The sequence below is a fragment of the Lepidochelys olivacea genome, assembly GCF_965140295.1.
Source record: "Lepidochelys olivacea isolate rLepOli2 genome assembly, chromosome: 15".
Taxonomy (NCBI): domain Eukaryota; kingdom Metazoa; phylum Chordata; order Testudines; family Cheloniidae; genus Lepidochelys; species Lepidochelys olivacea.
Genome location: NC_140425.1, coordinates 14,395,422 through 14,412,514, shown reverse-complemented (window position 1 = coordinate 14,412,514; position 17,093 = coordinate 14,395,422). Strand labels below are relative to the sequence as shown.

Genomic DNA, 17,093 nt, shown 5'->3' with positions numbered 1-17,093 from the left:
ACATAAAAGGAGCACCTGTGCCAAAAAACTAATCTGATGCAGGTTGTAGAGGGGCGACAAGGGAGAGGTGACAGAGTTATCAGGTAGATCACCTGTGACATCCCCTATCCCAAAACCTGGAGCTCTCTGGAGGGAATGGGAAGATCTCCTCCCATCCCAGAACTGGGGAAGCGAAAGAAATAGATCTAGCAAGGTGCATTTGTAAATCCCCACCACCACTATGCAGACATGCAGGCAGGGTGGATTTGATTTAAATCACTAGTCAGGAAAACTCAATTTAATCATGGTTTTCTACATAAGTGCATTCTTGTTGGTTGTTATAACCTTAATACATATTCTTCACAACTCAGATATAGATGTAGGCTTCGTTTTTAGAAGGTACACACCATATATTTTTAAACAGGGATTTATTTTGAAAACGTTTCAGATTAGTTTTACAGCTACATCAGAAAATTAATGTTTGGTTATTTCATTTACCAAAAGTAATTGAAGCAGATATTTATGAAATCATTGGGAGGTGAACTATGTCCAATTCAACAAGTTAATCCTTAATATTTGGAGGATTTTCTTGCCATGCTGTATAGGAGGAGAACACCACCAGACAGACATTAAAATGGTTTTATGTAACTAAAAACAACAACATTAAGTATTCTGGATTTTTTTCTTCAACAGCAAACATACAATATTTTAACAAAAGAAGCACATGTCCCTCACTTCTCACATTTATCTCCAGACTTCTTCTCCTTGTCCAGATCTATTCCACCCCCAACAATCTTCTATTCACTGAACTTTTTGAAATTTTGTCCTTTTAGAGAGAGGTAAGGGATTGACTCTGTACACAAATTTGCAGAGAAACAATAGAGTTAAGGTCTGTTATTTCTCACCTCTATATATTTATTTAAAAACATTTTTTCCTGTTAACAAGCACGCTGCCTCTAGAAAACAAATCCACAGTTTGAGAACTGCAAAACTAAGCATCTCTAATGGCATCTTCTAGACTGAGCCCCATTGGGTAGATAGAAAGATTAACCTAAATAATCTATACAGAAGCCTGTGGAATCCCATAAGATTGGGTCCCTAATCCATGAACTATTGGAACTCGTTTAAAAAACTTGTCTTTAACATTACATGAATATATTGTCTCATAGTATAGAATTAAAATTTATAATCTCTATTCCATGATGAAATATCTTTGAGCTATAATGTATCTTAATTAAAACTATCTTTAAATAGCCTTTTTCCTCAAAAAGCATTTTAGCAAAAAAAATCTGATTTAAATAAAAAAGATCCAATTTAAATAAAAAATGTTGATTTTTTGGATTTTTTTTTTAAATAATTGATTTTTATCCACCCTGCATGCAGGTATATTTTTTGTGTAGACTGGGGAATAGGGGAGAAGCACACATATGCCCCCCACCTCCCCCCCGAAAAGATGGCAAAGAAGGGAAGGTGAACACTGTAGGGGGCTCAAGATTGGTTACTGGACCCACCTCTGAGCACCCTGCTCCCTCCTGTTGTTGCCTACAGAGATGACAGAAACCCACTGAGCTCCTCTCCCAGCATCTCTCCAACTTGCCCTGCAGAAGGAAGTAAAAGGAAATTCCATTTCTGGCTGGCAAAGAACTGACAGTGTGTGCAAATTCCATATTCTAGAACTATTTTACTGATTCCATAAGAACATGATCCTTAACTGAGGCACTGGAATCTAGTTGCCCAAGACAGAGGCCTTGTCTGGTTACTCACCAGTAACTTACTTTGTTTTAGCTACATTCATGCCAGCATTGCCCCAATTAAGAATTAGTAATTACTAATCACTATCCTTAGCCTAAGAGTTTCCTTGGAGAGAGAGGGAAGAAGCTGTAACAGCTTCTTAACGTATTTTGTTCCTATGGAGTATACTGCAAGTGTATTTTAACCATACATAGAACCTTTCTTCCTAAAACACTTTACACGTTATATACGTACAGTACAATGAAACTCTAGGAGTAGCAGCAACTGACACAGACAATACTGCATAACAGCTGGAGAGGAAAAAAGTTTCATGAAATGACAAAAGCAAACCCCCATTCTTGAAGAATGCTTCACAAACAGCAAGCAGACTTTCATATTTTAAAGCCTCATCTGAAAAAAATCTACATGGTAAACAGCCTGGAACTTGCTGTGTCTAACTTGAGAATGCAAGTAAACCTTGCTTGGGCTTAGTTTGCATTCCCATAAATCACATCTTTATTGACTGGTTCATTGAGAGTAAATATTTGCAAGCTTTATGTTCAGACGACTACACAAACTCCTCCAACAAGGCCTGAACACTCCTTTTCTATGGATAGCTTCTCATTTTCTTTTAAAAAATGTCACTCTTCCTGCAACCTAATCTATTCTCATTAATAGATCATAAAAATCTCCCACCTCCTCCAGACTGTGTGGAAGGGAACAGATATAGGACATACTGACAAATGTTTGTACTATATCATGCAGTGCTCTGTACTCCTCCGAGCTTTAGACAGCAGGTAACTGCTGAATTTATTAAGAACTATAAAATATTTCTATTTAATATTCAGAGCCTGGTAAAGCATTAATATTTTTATCCCCTTTTTGACCTGAGCAGCTAGTCAAAGTCAGGGCCCCTGTGGATGTTCCAGTTAGGTATAGAAATTGGTGGTAGCCAGGTATTTCTTTGAAATAGTCTTATATACAAGAACTGTACAAATTCCTCTGTCTCTGAATGCAGAAGGAACCAAGAACAGTTTCTTAGATTACCAGCCCCCCCCCCCCAAGGCCCCTTTAGCCAACATCAGAAGCAAAAATCATTCTCCCTAGCATCTTCCATACTTCTGCTTGTCTTTTCCTTGTTTCTTTTCCTATGCCTCTCTTTCTCTGTTCTGGTCTGTGACCTCAGTATCTGTGTGTTCTCTCACACTCCCAAACACACCTACCCAAAACGATACTCAGCCTAAAAGCTCCTGGGCAGGTTCACACACACCTTTTGTCCTAGGCGGGGCTTATGTTTACAGCTAACTGAAGGGTGAGTTCACACTTACCAACTTCAATAAGGTTTTAAGAACAAACAAGGTTCATCCAACTCATAAAAATATCCCCATTTTATAAATGGGATAAGAGGTTCCCAAGAGTGCACAGCAAGAAAGCATCAGACTGAGGAGTAAAACCCATGTCTTTTGGCTTAGAGGCTGAGGCCTAATGCACTATCCCACAGGACAAGTCATTCAGCCTTTCAGTGACTATTCTCTTTTCTATAATATGGACCTAATATTTTATACTATCACATCTGTAAGATTCAAAGCACTGGACAAAGGAGGGTAGGCCTGAGTGACCAAATTTAGTGCAATTAAGCATATATTTGAAGTAATTTTACTCAGACACTATTATGAGGCATTCCATCATTACATATAAACTATTACAGCAGAATACAAGGTTCTGTTCCCAGCTCTTCTATGACTTTCTCTAAGAACCTGGGCAAATCACTGTATCTTTGTGCTTTGGTTTTCATTTGTAAAGTGGAATAATGATATATGCATCCATTCTTCAGCAGTAGTGCAAAGTCACCTTTAAAACTTTATTCAAACCAAGGGTATGTCTACACTACCCGCTGGATCGGCCGCCAGCAATCGATCCAGAGGGGTCAATTTATCACGTTTAGTCTTGATGCGATAAATCGACCTCCGAGCGCTCTCCCATCGACTCCTGTACTCCACCGCCGCGAGAGGCGCAGGTGGAGTCGACGGGGGAGCGGCAGCAGTCGACTCACCATAGTGAAAACACCGCGGCGAGTAGGTCTAAGTACGTTGACTTCAGCTACATGAATAACGTAGCTGAAATTGCGTAACTTAGATCGATCCCCTGCCCTAGTGTAGAGGAGGCTACATCCTCACAGGAAAGAATGAAGGATGACTTTACAGTTGAGAAAACCATCCCTGCTAATTCTGTACTAGATAAGTAGGAGAGAATAGGGCAGTGGTGGAATTATACATAAGAGAATTAAGCCAATTGTAATATATTAATTTTTGTCAAAAAGAGCAAAGGAATAACAGAATCTAGAGGTGCACCCCATCTAATATTTATCTTGTCTAAATGCCACATCATTAAGATGAGATAGTCCAAAGGGAATTTGATGGTATGGCTTCCAACAGCTGACTCCATAATAAAGTGTATGCACCATCTTCACGACCCATATTTAAGTCTTTACTCACTCATATCAAGCCAAGATATAAAACTGCTTTGTAAAATTCTATTTGCTTTTTCTTTGGGGTAAGGCAGGGGTGGCCAACCTGAGCCTGAGAAGGAGCCAGAATTTACCAATGTACATTGCCAAAGAGCCACAGTAATACATCAGCAGCCTCCATCAGCCCCCTCTCCCAGCACCTCCTGCCTGCTGGCAGCCCTGCCAACCAGCACCTCCCCCTCCCTCCCTGTGCCTCCTGCCCGCCGCGATCAGCTGTTTCGCAGTGTACAGGAAAGCTCTGGGATGGAGGGGGGAAGAAGCAAGGGTGCAGTGAGGGAGGGGGCGGGAAGGGCCGGGGCCTGAGGTCGAGCACCTGTCACTCCAGCCCCAGAGTCAGCACTGATGCAAGGAGCCACATACTAATTTCTGAAGAGCCGCATGCGACTCTGGAGCCACAGGTTGGCCATCTCTGGGGTAGGAGGAGAAATACAGGTGAACTCATCAATTTTTTCATCTTCAAATCACAGTGAAGAGCAAGCAAGCAAACTTGTTCTGATCAATTTTGGCAATACAGCATGACCATGATGCCCATAAAGTAGAACAAACCACATGAACTTTCCCAAAGAAAACTTGAAGGACTCCACTAACAAATCCCTCCATATGATGACAATACTTACTATATGACTTTGTGATGTCCATCAGGTAGGGAATTACAGAAACAAAGGGATATTTGTTTAGGAAAAGCAAAGCCATATGTAATGAGCAAGGGAGTGCTGCTGACAGGGTAAGAACAAAAGATAAGAGAATTCTCCTGCCCAATGGATACACAGTTAAAGTAATTGCTGTCAAATTTCAGGGACTGCTTGCTGAATAAAGATCAGTGGAACTTAGTAATGCAAGTAAAACCAGCTAACCTCTAACTCTAAAAAGGTCAAACTTCACTGATCATTTTTACAGACTTTTCTATTTTAAGATTGCCAAAGTTTTAGCATCGTCATTTGTACAAGAAAATATGATGAAGACTCTCTCCCCTTCCCCCCCAAAAATACTGAGGAAATTTCATATCACAGTTTTTAAAGAGTGCCCCATGTGTCAACACCAATGTCTGCTTTTAATTAAGAATGAAACTTGCTACACATTTAAACAAAGAGTTCTAAGAATTTCAAACTCTTGGCCAAAAGTCTTTTCAAGACTGTTTTCAAGCAGCCACAGGTTTATTTTCCATTAACAGAAAAGTAGTTCCTCTGTACAAGAGTGCAGAAAGGAAAGAAAAAAATTAATTCCTTTTCAACGTTTAATGAAGAGACCATCAGTCCCTGTGTTATATTGATTACATAATGTCTTAATTTATTTGTAATGAACTCTGGTTCAAACGATGATCAAAGTCAAGTAAACTTTTAGATTAAAAAAGGGAACACAAAGAAAATTAAACTACCGTAACTGATGTCTAATTACAAAATTACCAACAACCACTTCAATTGTCTTCAAGATACACAGTTATTCAGAAAAACAACAAGGGAGTCTGGTGGCACCTTAAAGACTAACACCGGACTCCTCGTTGTTTTTGTGGATACAGACTAACACGGCTACCCCCCTAATAGTTATTCAGATGTCTAGGTTTTTTTAACATGATCAAAAATGTGAATGTAGCAAAATATGACAATCTAGAGTTTCAACTCTAGGGAATGGTCAGTAAAAGAGTGCATGCTGATTTATATGCACTCATCATACTCACCAATTTGTGCCAGGATGTCCACTAGTTTGACTGCAATTTTGCAAAAAGATGCAAGAGGATTGCAAAATTGCCAAACATTCAGTATGAAAACAGATGTAAATTTTGTCTAAGTCTTAGCAATGAAGCCAAGTTTAAAAGATGAAGTATGTAAGGAACACTGGTGTGCTTCACCTAAATATTCTTCCCAGAAGATCTGATTACTTTACAGCACCTAACAAGATGTTAGAAGTGCCTCATCCTAGAATCTTCCGTTTCCTATGCAGTGAGCAATCCTAGGATCTGATCCTGTAATTTACACCCATACTACATTTCTTTCCCAGTTTAATTTCTGAGTAGCTTGCTCTGTGGTTTATTTGGAACATATTTCTTGTAAATAACTAACATTAAGAGATCCTGAGGCATTCAGACATTAGGTACAAAGATAAAAATCAAAGTAACTATTGTTACCACATAGGAAAATAAATAGGATTAACGCAATTGTCCTCTTACTTATGAAGAGGAATGTAATTGTGTGTGTGTAAAAAGTTTAAACGGCACATTATTTGTCGTGTCTGCTCAGACATGGCAGCCAACCATCACCAGCAAGTTGTATTAAATAATAAGTACTCCCAATGGTGAATTCTCAAGTAATTTTAATTTAAATTAGTCCATCAAAGCAGAATAAGTACACTTTTCTTGTGACTATACACATAATCATATCCTCAAACTCATTCAATCTCTACAGCCAATTATCTTTTTCTTCTTCATTATAAGTGTATTACGAAAAAAGATTAAATCTTTAGGGTAATCAAAACAAACAAACACTGAAGCACATGCTTAACATTATTCACATGATTTTTCCCATTGAAGCATATGGGTTTACTCACATTAGTAATGTTACACACTTGCTTAAGCATTTGTAGGATTACAGCCAATATTTGCTAGTTAGACTCCAAAGGTACAAATAAGAGGCTGAAGAACAGGATTTCTAAACAGAAGTAAAGGATTCCTTGCTTTAAAAAGTAAAAAGCAACCAGAAAACTCCTTTTGAAAACAATGCAGCCAAAAAGGCAGGTCACCTACAAGTACTATTATTTATTTACACTTAAAACAGTAACAGAGACCTATTGAATGCTCTATTATCCAGTACAGTGAAATTCCAGAAGCACTGCAATAATCATTTCAACAGGAACTTGGCCTGCCAGGCACATACATAAACTAATTTCCAACCCTTCATCATTATGGGAAGCACACCCTTCAGCCCTCTTCTCAAACCCTAGCAAAAAGATGTCTTTTACAAAGTGTCTGGAAGATTACAAAATTTGGGCTATTACACTCCGGAGTGGTAGGGATAAATTCCAGAACATAAAAAGCAATCCATGAAAAATTAAAGATCCTGGCATCACAGACCACGGTAACAGAACCTGTATTCCTCCTCCACGGACTCTCAAGGGCACCCATTCTGGATTCCTGGCTCTCCAACTATCACCTCTCTTGGCTAGAGACCCATGTCTCTCTCCCTCTTGACCTGGGTATTTCCAGTCTGCACAGTTCCCTGCCTACACTGTGATGTTCCCAGCAAGCCAGAATGCCTAAATAGGCCAGCATCTGCACTTTACTTTCTCTCCAAAGGCTAACAGCATCATGACCCTCACATATAAGTTCTCACACAGCTTTTTATAAGCAAGCACATTTATTCTTAATGCATTACAGCAGACCATTAAAAACAATAAAAGAACCTTAGACATGCACACCAGAGATCACCCAAACAGCAACCTTCGGCTCTGGTAGGTTTCAGTCCTTCAAAACACACAAATGGGTTTTCCCCATTGTTACAACCACCACACTTTTTGTTCTAAAAGTCCATTCTTGTCTGGCAAATTGTTAAATATAATCCTCTAAACCCCCAGATCTCACATCTTTTGTACCTCCTCCCCCAAGACGCTGCATGCAACCATGTCTCATAATTCCAAAGCCATTCACTTAAAATAATGCACTCCAATGCAACTCTGTTTTACACAGAAATTCAAATCCCAGGCAGCTGACTGTAGCGACTGGAGAAATAACAAAATGGTGACATTACAAGAGACAACAGAGTAAAAACTGAGCATCTGAGAGGAAAAGGGATTTTTAGTCAAACTACTTAAAACTGGTTTGGGTTTTCAATTAACATCTACTTACCCACAATAACTAAATTTTTGGAAAAAAAGGAATACTTTGTTAGAGATACAACACCTATGGTATTCACAAATATCCCCAAGACACCTCAAAGGTCTTCCAACAAAATCAAGGATGACCAGACTTGATACTTTTATGTTGCTAAGGTAAAAAAAAAAAAAAAAAAAAAACCAAGCAAGTGGGGGGGGGAGCCACTTTCAAGACTATTTTATAATCAACATGGTGCTCATGCCAGCAATAGCCAGTCTTTTCTATGACTCTCAAAGTTGTTTACTTTGGTGAAGAAGAACTGGTGTTACCAACAGTGGGGGGAAAATGTTCAAGAGCCCTAATGTAGATAGGACCTTCATATCTGTAGAACAATATTCACACTGTAAAACCACTTCCCAATATAACTGGTTTCACTCTAGCAGAAAGGTCCTCTAGGAAGGTGCCAACCATTTCAACCACCAGCATAGATAGAATACTTCATCCACAACGTGTTCCAGGCTTTTTGGTAAGGAGAAGGGAGTTCAGTGCCGTGTGCTCAGCAGGTGCTGAACCCCCACCACCTTGATTTCTTCTCTGATAACGTGGGGGGACTAGGGAATACAGTGAGCCTGAGCTTTAGAGGGTACATTCTTTGCCATTTACGTGTGTAAGGCCACTCTCTATATTCGTTGCCTAGCCAGCATGAAAAGTTTAGGAATTCCTAGCTGCAAAAATATGCAAAGGTAGCCACACACACACACAAAATTAGAGTCCTGGTAGTGATGATTTCTCTTCATTACACAGTAATCCCACTACAAATAGGATAGAATTAGGACATGCTGCTCTTCTTGGAAACATATTCAGCTAAATTTGCCTCTTTGGGGGAAAAAAAAACAACACATGAGGGAAACAATGCTGCTTAATTAAAATATTTAAATAGAATCATAACAACTATTTCAATCAAGTCACAAGTAGCCAGTGGGATATGTTGATTTTGTTTAGTTAATAATGAAGGAAACTTTTTTCTTGTAATGTCTTTTTTTTTTTTTTGAACAATGTGATATGTGAGTAAAGTGTTCTAAAGCCCACGGGGGTTAGTCTGCAGGTCCCCTGCGAATAGCTATACAGAAGAGGCCTTGGGGAAAACGGAAAGGAAAGGAGTCCTACATGGGCACGGGGGTACAGGGAGAAGCAGTAAGGCAAGGAGGGAGAAAACAGGTAAGGGAATAGATCTCGAGGAAAGAAAGTAAACAAGAGAGTGGGGGAAGGAGTAAGAAAACAGCAGGGCAGCCAGAGAGAGTTAAGGTGGAAGGAGGGAGCAGAGTGGAAGGGGAGGGGGTCGCTACCTTTCTTGGCAGGACACCGTACACAAGCCCGATGAGTGAGATAACACGGCTTTATTGTGTCTTATCTGGGTGAAATATTCGGTGAACGGTTTATTTACGCCCCGACGCTGCCCCCAGCGCCGTACCCGAGGCAGAAATGCTTGCCCCGAGCAGCTAGGACACGCTCGGCCCCAGCGGGAGCCCGCCGGGGCAGGCGAGGATGACAGCCGCGCAGGGGCGGCACGCTGGCTGGGCAGTGGGGCGAGAGCGGGAGACGCGGGCGCTGGTGCCGGCCGGAAGGGAGCTCTAGCAGCGGCCGCGGCAGGGTTAGCCCAGGCTGGCGCCTGTCAGCGCCATGGGGGAGGGCTGGGCACAGACCGAGGGGGAGGGGACAGGCTGGAGCGAGGGAACAAAGATGGGGGGGAGCTGCCGGGGGGGCCCCCGGAGCGGAGAGCAGGCTGCGAGGCGGGAGGGCGGCGAGCAGGGAAGAGGGAGGCCACGGAGGGGGCTTGAGGCAGGGGCGAGTTGCGGGCCCGGGGGGGACGCTGGGGGCAGGACGGAGAAGGGGTCAGTTGCCCAGGGCCTGTGTGGCCGGCACGGCTCGGAGCCCCCCCGGGGGTGGCTCCCGGGCTCGGTCCTTACCGGGCAGCGCCGCCTCCACGCTCGCTCGGTCGGTCACACGCCCGGCTCCCGGGAAGCCGCTCCGGGACCCGACAGCAGCGAACGGGGAGGGAGGGGTCGTTACGGCGATCGTCACTCCCACTCCCACTCCCCCTCCCCTCACAAGAGCTACTACACTGCGCAAGCGCCAAGCTAGGGTGAGAGGGCGGGAACTGGGCGCAGGCCAAGATTACGCAGCACACGCGTTGGGACAGCGCATGCGCGGCATCTCCCTCCGTCAGGTGAGGGCCGCTTGGAACGTTTGTGCGCGCCGACCGTTTCTCTGGGCCGCGGTGAGGGGCGGAGCCAGGCCCAGCGCCTGGAGAGGGCGGAGCCAGGCCCACCTGAAGGCTCCTCCCACCTACTGGTGCCCAGCGAGCGAGGACCTCGCCCCGGTTTGGCCTGGTCCCCACCGTGCTCGGGACCCACTGCCCCAAACGGTAGAACGGTTTTGGCGGCTGCTCTGGTCAGGCGGGGTCCTGGATCCAGTCGCACCGGAAAAGGACCCTCCACCCCCGTCTCCTCAGCGGGCACTGAAGGGGGCTTGTCAGCCAGTGGTAGACAGGGATTGGCCTAAGACCCATCCTGCTCTGCCAACGCTCTAGCTCACTCCAGGGTGACCAGATACCAAGTGTGAAAATCAGGCCCAGCGCTGGGCGGTAATTGGTACCTATCTGGTCACTCCAGTCCACGCAGAGATGCCATGAAACGTGTCGTAGTGCCGCCTCCGGAAGCAGCCAGACAGTCATCAGCATCACGTAGGGGGAAGGAGAACAGAAAAGCTGACGTGTTCTTGACAGCCTTGCTGGACTACCGTCCTTTCCCTACTGGTGAAGGGCTCAGCAGGAGCCGGTTTACAGGGTGTAATCCATACAGATGTTTAATTTGTATTGAAAAAAAATTAGTGCTAGTATGGATGCAAGTGGTTGTGGCCAAGTCAGGCCCGGGCACCTAGAGACACAAGGTGGGTGAGGTAATATCTTTTATCGGGCCAACTTCTGTTGGTGAGAAAGACAAGCTTTTGAGCTTACACAGAGCTCTTCAGGTCTTCACCACTAGAAGCTGGTCCAATAAAAGGTATTACCCCACCATCCACCACTTTTACCCCACTTTTAGCATTAATATGACATTCAGTATGAGCTACTAAGAGCAACCAAATTCCCAAAACTTAATGTTTCTCCCATAACACAAATGTGGCAGCTTTGCACATATCTGCAAATTTTATGGGATAGGTTAAAAAGAAACAGTAGGACGATAGTTTAAATTAGTTATTTAACATTTATATTGCAGTTTCATCCAGAAAAGCAAATCAGGGTCCTGTTAAGCTAGATATTTTGGTGAAGAGCTTACACTAGAAGGAGAACGTGGAAAAAGAATTTCCTTTTTGTTCAACATAACCAATTTAACATGTCAGGAGAAACCTTAACTTGTGGAATTCAACAAATTAAGAATACTTTGTCACTCCACTTTACTGTTGCATAAACTCTGGCATTTGCATTTAATATCTCTGGATTTTTAAGGAAAGCAGTCAGGTGGCTGTAGGGAATAAGATCAAGTTCACCAGAGGTTGGTCCTGCATTGTGGGGTTTACATCATGTGTGTGCAGGCATGGCGTGGAAAGGGGCATGGCCACAGTAGTTAGGGAAATGTGCCGATTTAGCACATCTCTGTGCAAGCCCTGACCACAATTTAAAGCTGCCCTCCCTCAGCAGAAATTCAAAGGACGGACTATGACACCATCATTCCCTGCTCTCTCTTGGGATGTGTCATTTACCTCACTGCATCATGTTGGATAAACTTTAATTTTTAGTATTTTCAAAGTCAACATGACCTGTAGATTTTCAGAGTTCACTTTAAAATGACAACGTGACGAGGATGTTTTCTTTTCAAGTGTTGAAACAGAACTGAGTTTTCATGATGGAAACCATCTCCTGCTTGTGTATTTTACAAAAAAAAACCTGGCCTTCCATTTAGATGTCTTTCCCAGCTCATTTCTCCTGTGTGTCTTCAGTCTTGACTCAGCATTAACACTGCATGTCAATTGGCATTTTCAGGCACGTACAGAGATTAATTTGTTCCCCTCCCACACATCCTTGAGAGAGCAGAGGAATAATTCTATTAGCAGAGATGTGGTTCAGGTCAGGACAATATTCAGCCTTTTAGTAGAGGGATAAACTGAAAAAAGAGAGTGAGTTTTGTTGACGTGAAACAGTTTTTGCAAGTATATATCAAAGTATGTATATTTTGCAAAGTAACTGTTAAAAGGGTTTATACTGCAGTATTCCCTGTACTTAAAATGGGAAATCCCTCAAACATCCTTGATCCATTTACCTGCTGCTAGGGGAAGGTGTCTAGTTTTCAATATTTGGGGTGTGTGTGAGTGTATTTATTCAACCGTTTGTAAAAGATAAATCAGATTACGCAACATCTTCACTTGTTTCCTTTAAAGAAAAAACACTTCCAGTAGGATGTAATAGTAGCACTACTTTGGCCTGAGAGCTATAATAAAAATGATGAGGTAGCAGTGGATTGGTGAAGAAATTAGCGGTGGGTGATCTGAAGCCAGTCATGGGTTCAAATCCATCTGAGATGGGTGATGACAAAAATGGTGCTAGCAGATGGTGTGTACTGAGTGGCCTATGTGAAATGAGTTTTGATCTTAATCCAGTCTTAACGAGGGAGTATCCACATCACAAAAATCCACCATCATAAATGGCACCCTAGTTGCAATCTCAAGAGGTCTGTACACAGGCATAAAAACCTTCTCCGTTTGTTATTGGTAAGATCCAATACTTCCCATTAAGATTCCTCACCTTTGGCTTAGTAAAAGTACTATTAGTAGTATTCTGCCAGCTCTACTTTGAGTCACTACCATGTTGTGCAAAAAGGTAATTTTATATTAAAATGAAAATGAATCAGCTTTAATTTTGGACAGGGATTTTAAACTGGCAATGATTATCTCAGTAAAACAAGCCATTTGCTGTTCCGTCAACATGAAATAATAGCAGCATTTGTCTTACTGTTTTAAAGTTATCGAACATGGTTTGCATTGCTAGTAGAGAACACATTTCTCACTTTAGTCAAGGAATGTTCTGCCTTCTGTTTTGTAGCAATGGAAACATTGTACAGCTCAGTAAATTAATAATGAGAACAGGGAAAGGACTTATTATAAGACTGTTGTAGTCTCTTATTGAGACCTGCCTCTGATCAGCTAGTCATCCCAGGTGAGGTGGGTACACAGATTCCCTGCTTCCTTACATGCACTGCCAGGCATTTGGTTAATACTCTCACTGGCATGACAGGCAGAACTCTGTATTGGTAATGGTTGGGTCCCACTGAATCTTAGGTATTTCCTGTGGGCCAGATGGATAGCTATATGGAAGTATGCATTCTTCAAGTCGAGAGCTATAAACTACCCTTGAGTTTGAAGAAATGGACTGATGGAGGCAAGTATTACCATCCTGAATCTGAGAGGGTATATGTATTTGTTGAGTTTCCTCAGGTGTAGGAGTAGACCTCCTTTCTTCTTTCAAATGAGGAAATACCCAGAGAGTGTGGTATTTGAGTCCTTTGGTGAGTACAGAGTATCATCTGTCCTCTTTCTGAGCAGCTCTCAGTCCTGAAGCAGCAAACCCTCAGTCATGGCCTATATGTTTCTCTGAATGCCCACTGCCTGGAGCTGTGAAGGCTAGCACATTGTCATCACAGTGGTCATAAAGGTAGCCTTAGTTTTGGAGGCATCCATGGCCACCACTTGACCTTCTTTAGTCTTGAGGCTCTTCTTGGCTGTAGTACCTTCACAAGGTAAGTGTTACTCTCTCTTATGTTAGGAAGGCAGTTAGCTGCACGCAGTTGTAGGGAAGCTGAGAAGTACGATCCAAAAAGGTCCAGCCTTTTCAGATCCTTGCCTTACTCATATTCAACTTTTAGTATATTGCGGATTTGAAGAAGGAGCTTGGGTTGTGGTGGATGTAAAATATTCAAACTCCCAGGGAGGTACTTGGTACCTCTTCTTGACTCGCTTTGCAGTGGAAGTTAGCATGGTCAGTGTATGCCATAGGGCCTTAATGAGGTCAAGTAATCCCTCATTTGTGGGGAAGATGATCCTGGCTGGATCTGAAGCTGACAAGACATCAAATAGCTTGTGTGATTTCTCAGTTATGACTAACATCTCTATCGCCAGTCAATCCTCACAGGAAACTTCTGGAACATTACTATGTCTGGTCTGATATCGAATGCTGAGGATACTGCTTCATCAGGTGACGAAGACAAAAAGTGCTTTGGATCTGGCTGGATCTGTCCCTGGATCTGGCTCTTCCTGGTAGTCTGGTGTAGGAATGCTAATGGGGAGTAACGTCTTCCTCTTGAGACTGGCATCTTAATGCCTGAGATAGTGGATCCCTGTACCTCCAATAATTACACTGTGGCATGCCATAAGAATACAGCTGTCTTGTTGGGTATTGGTCAGTCCACAGCCATTCCTTACAGATTGGTGGCAGCTGAGCCCTATAGGGTAAGCTGGGAGGCACATCCATAGTGTCAATCACTGACCTCAGAGGAGAAAGTTCTTAACTGGGAGATGGGGAGAATGTATGCCCTGGTGATGGTGAGGAGTAGACCACTGTCATGGGTTGTGCCAAAGTATATGGGATTCTTGCTATTAGAGTCGATAAATGTCTTAGCTCAGATGACGGCCTTGGTTCTCTGGGGTCATCCTCCAAAGTGAGCACTGACTCCAGTGAGTGGGTCATTGTAGCTGGGGTTGGTGCTAGAGTTGTCTGCTACATTGTATGCTGCTTTTCCTCAACCCTTGACACCATGTGGGGCATTGTGGGATTTATGTCCGGAGGCTTTATGGCATCTGTCCTTATGGGATGAAACTGAGATCCCTCTGAAATCTCTGTATTTGAAGAGACTTCTTTGATACCAGAAGTGTTGGTGCCAGGTTTGATGCCAATGATGTTGAAGATGGCTTTGATGCAGCTGCTGGATTTTGTGCTGGTCTTTAGTGTTGCTTGTCTGCAAGGTTGGATGCTGGATGAAGATAGAATTCGGGAATTTGTCTCCCAAGGGTCTGAAACCTTCATGGACTGTGCCAGAAAATGGAGCTTTAGCCTTACATCTCATAACTTGCGCATTCTCATGGAGAGTGACAAGTATACCGACATGATGCTCCATCTATGAGTCCTACTGTGTCCTTCTTTTGGGGTAGTGGGGGGTTAGACCATTGTAGAATGGACAGGATTAAAGCCCACAGATTTTGTCTCCCCCCGGTTAAGGGGCCCTGTATAGGTGGACAGGGGTGGGTGTCTATAGTGTGTTCTGTACAGAAGTGTCTGACTTGTAGAGTTCATAAGGTTGGAAACTGTTCACAGAGGTCTATATAGAAGATCGGAAATAGTTCTGAAGATTTTCTTAAAGATTTATAAAAGTTTTGCTAGAGCTAAGACTAGTGGGTCAGATATACACCAGGTTCTATTTCGTGGCCATGGTCACAAAGAGGAAACAAAGGGATGGTTGCAGCCACCCTAGCCTTTATACTGTCTTTTGGGTGGCACAAGGAAGCACAGGGTGCATGCCTGACCTCAGCAGCCACTGCTTTTGAAAACATTTCAATATGTGCACCTAGAGTGGGATCCACACTGGAGCATGCTGTAAGAATAAGGGTATTGGTTAAAATAAAAAAATAAGATCCAACACTTCCTCCAGGGCCCGTTCCAGAACTCTCGCTGAAATCAAGGGATTCTTTCCATTGCCTTCAATGAGAGAGAGAGAGAGGGAGATCATGCCCAAAGCAAGGAAATATGTCACTAACCTACACATCTCAGAGCACTATATCTGAAATACTTAGATATAATTTGTCCTATTAAATTCTGTTTACCAATATGATAATCTAGGCATTGAGTTTTGATCCATTTGTAACAATGAATGGTTACACTTAAATTTTATTTTCTGTCATTTAGATTTTCAACCAATCTTTGTTCAGCTTGGTTCTTAGGATTTCCTTAGAGTTTGATATCCTTTTGCCATTTAATTTTTTTATGCCTATAAAACAAACTGGCAACTAAGTTAATTAAATTGTGACGTGGTGGCCTTGCCCCATGTGTAGAACTCTACATCTCTGCAAAAGTGGGTGTAGAATGCTACCAAACCAGAATAGCAATATTTTACGCCCACTTTGCACAAGAATAAATTACTATACCGGGGCAAGACAGTGGAGAATCATGTCCTGTAATTACTTTGTACAGAGCATTGATTAAACATACTGGGAAAGGTGTGCCCATTTCTGGTGCAATAATAGAGGAAGCTTGGAAAAGGTACAGGTAAATAATATCAAAGGCATCAATAGTTAAGAAAACTAGGCTAGCATTTATTAAGAGCCAAATACTTGTTCTGTTGACAACAATAGGAATTTTATTATTTACTTCAACTGGAAAAGGATATAGCCTTAAGGGATTAGCTGAGTGGAAAGGGTCTTGGAGGGAATCTTAACAAAGGGTTGTTGTAATTATTTAGGTGGAATATATGAACTAAAAGTGTTAATGTAGCCCAGTCAGTGTCCTACATTAAACAGTGTTAATTAAACGAGGTCTGGGGTTTGGTATACGGAGACTTCAGCCTGGGTAGTATTTTGGCAAACATACTATTTCCAAATCTTTTAAACTTTTTATTAACGATACCGAAAAGGAAAAAACAGTTAAAGCATTTTAAATGTGAACTCTTAAGGCAGGCTTTCATTTTAACAACATTTCTTGTACCCTTTCCCTTTATCTGGAAAGTTTAAAATGGTATCAACTATGGCAATAACTGTCCTTTTGGGGAACGGAGAAGAAATTAGCGGAGATGGGGTGGAGGAGATGCTGCTGCTGCTGTTAAAGTCCAATCTTAGATGGAAACGTGCCCTTGTTTGACAGTTTCTTAGATGGTATCAAAGATGGTAATACCTGTCATCCCGAGTGGTGTTTGGGATTCAGCTGCAGCCAGTAGAGGTCACCCAGTCTCGGGCCCGGTCTGTTCAGGACATTTCTCAAGATTAGGGCGATGAAGGCCTGGAGTCCCAGAAAACCAG

The 17,093-nt window shown here is 42.5% G+C and overlaps 1 protein-coding gene across 3 annotated transcripts in view; it reads right to left on the bottom strand.

The window, feature by feature from the left end:
• SPECC1L (sperm antigen with calponin homology and coiled-coil domains 1 like) overlaps positions 1-10,131 on the bottom strand; it is a 114,390-nt gene extending 104,259 nt beyond the window's left edge. For 2 of the 3 annotated variants that reach the window (XM_084648689.1, XM_084648691.1), the window contains exons 1-2: positions 10,007-10,131; positions 1,491-1,577 (exon numbers count right to left, since the gene is read on the bottom strand). The gene's annotated coding sequence lies outside the window, so the exon portion shown is untranslated. The remainder of the gene's footprint in view (positions 1-1,490; positions 1,578-10,006) is intronic. The other variant, XM_084648690.1, reaches the window with a different exon arrangement.
• Positions 10,132-17,093: the final 6,962 nt, after the last annotated feature.